This window comes from Nerophis lumbriciformis, linkage group LG04 (genome assembly GCF_033978685.3).
Source record: "Nerophis lumbriciformis linkage group LG04, RoL_Nlum_v2.1, whole genome shotgun sequence".
Lineage (NCBI taxonomy): Eukaryota > Metazoa > Chordata > Actinopteri > Syngnathiformes > Syngnathidae > Nerophis > Nerophis lumbriciformis.
The window spans coordinates 36,797,449-36,800,000 of record NC_084551.2 but is presented as its reverse complement, the minus strand read 5'-3'; the positions used below and the strand labels follow the sequence as shown (position 1 = coordinate 36,800,000).

At 35.0% G+C, this 2,552-nt stretch overlaps 1 protein-coding gene across 1 annotated transcript in view; it reads right to left on the bottom strand.

The window, feature by feature from the left end:
* The window catches only part of zdhhc11 (zDHHC palmitoyltransferase 11), a 22,803-nt gene extending 20,251 nt beyond the window's left edge, over positions 1 to 2,552 (bottom strand). The window contains exon 1 of the mRNA XM_061954205.2: positions 2,279 to 2,552. The gene's annotated coding sequence lies outside the window, so the exon portion shown is untranslated. The remainder of the gene's footprint in view (positions 1 to 2,278) is intronic.

Sequence of the window (2,552 nt, the reverse complement as noted above, 5' to 3'; positions counted from 1 at the left end):
ACAACTGCGCCCAAGACCCAACCTCCGGGCTGATGATTTTAGGTTGTCCTGAAGAATTTGGAGATAATCCTCTTTTTTCATTGTCCCATTTACACTCTGTAAAGCACCAGTTCCATTGGCAGCAAAACAGGCCCAGAGCATAATACTACCACCACCATGCTTGACGGTAGGCTAAGTGGTCCTGGGATTAAAGACTTCACCTTTTCTCCTCCAAACATATTGCTGGGTATTGTGGCCAAACAGCTCAATTTTTGTTTCATCTGACATCACATGGACAAAGATAAGACCTTCTGGAGGAAAGTTCTTTGTCAGATAAACTGGTGCTTTACAGACAGTAAATGGGACAATGAAAAAGGAGGATTAACTCCAAATTCTTCAGGACAGTTGGGTGTTCCAACAGGACAATGACTCCAAACACACGTCAAAAGCACTAAAGGAATGGCTAAATCAGGCTAGAATTAAGGTTTTAGAATGGCCTTCCCAAAGTCCTGACTTAAACCCCATTGAGAACATGTGGACAATGCTGAAGAAACAAGTCCATGTTAGAAAACCAACAGATTTAGCTGAACTGCACCAATTTTGTCAAGAGGAGTGGTCAAAAATTCAACCAGAAGCTTGCCAGAAGCTTGTGGATGGCTACCAAAAGCGCCTTATTGCAGTGAAACTTGCCAAGGGACATGTAACCAAATATTAACATTGCTGTGTGTATACTTTTGACCCAGCAGATTTGGTCACATTTTCAGAAGCCATGTTACGGAATACAAGCAATGTGTGAAAAAAAATCGATCAACATTTCAATTACGATTCTGGTTTTCAAAAATCTATTTTTTTAAATCAATTTTTGAAAACTATGAATCGATTGAGAATTGGAATTAAAAAGTAAAGAAATGTAAAAAAAAAAAGTTTTTGTTTGTTTTTGTTATTTCACATCCGAATTGCAGTCCTTATTTATTCAGATTCTCAATCGATTAATAATTTTAAATAATTGATTCGGAACAGAGTTTAATTCATACATATAAACACACATATACATACTGTATATGTTTGTATATATACATATCCATCCATCCATCCATTTACCACCGCTTGTCCCGTTCAGGGTCGCTGGAGCCTATCTCAGCTATATACAGTATATATATATATATATATATATATATATATATATATATATATATATATATATATTAGGGATGTCCGATAATGGCTTTTTGCCGATATCCGATATTGTCCAACTCTTTAATTACAGATACCGATATCAACCGATATATACAGTCGTGGAATTAACACATTATTATGCCTAATTTGGACAACCAGGTATGGTGAAGATAAGGTACTTTTTTAAAAATTAATAAAATAAAAAAAGATGAATAAATTCAAAACATTTTCTTGAATAAAAAAGAAAGTAAAACAATATAAAAAACAGTTACATAGAAACTAGTAATTAATGAAAATTAGTCAAATTAACTGTTAAAGGTTAGTACTATTAGTGGACCAGCAGCACGCACAATAATGTGTGCTTACGGACTGTATCCCTTGCAGACTGTATTGATATATATTGATATATAATGTAGGAACCACAATATTAATAACAGAAAGAAACAACACTTTTGTGTGAATGAGTGTGAATGAGTGTAAATGGGGGAGGGAGGTTTTTTGGGTTGGTGCACTAATTGTAAGTGTATCTTGTGTTTTTTATGTTGATTTAATAAAAAAAAACAAAAAACAAAAAAAACCATACCGATAATAAAAAACCGATACCGATAATTTCCGATATTACATTTCAACGCATTTATCGGCCGATAACATCTCAAATATATATATTAATTGCAATACTATACATACATATGTATATACTATATATATATATACTATGTATTTACATTTTTATCGATTTTTTAAAATTATGAATCGATTTAAATTAGGAGTAAATAAAGATCCCGATTCGGATGTGAATAAAAACATTTTTAGCGTTTGTCATTGAATTATTTGTTACTCATCTGAAAAAAAATACCACGGCCAATAGCTGATTCATATTTAATGTTGACAGAGATGCTTTCTTTGCAAAAACAAACAAACTCAAAGATCATCTAACTATGTTTTGGCTCTGGTCCATCATGCTGACACAAGGCTTTTTCTTTTTTCATGTATTCACCAATAATCGAAAATGATCAAGCAGGGAAGTAAAATATGCAATGTTTGAGCACCACTCGTGCAGATTTGAACCACGAATCAAATCAATATTAAGCATAAAACATGTTGCATGGTATTAACGACTTACTTTAGCTGCACAACTCTTGCCCCCGAACATCGGTCAAAACAACGCAGACGCCGAGTTCCAGCGACGTTTTCATTTTCGGAGCCAACGTGACGTCAAGCTACATGCTGCTAACTTGAAACTGCTTGGAAAGAAGCTGAGAACAACGGTGATTTACTTGTGACGTCCTTGGACTGCAGTAGGAGAAAAGACGTTGACTTTTAAGTTGAGAAAACACTTCCCTCCGCAGGACTCGGCTGCGCCATGGCAACTGTTGCGCATGCGCACAGTCCACCCC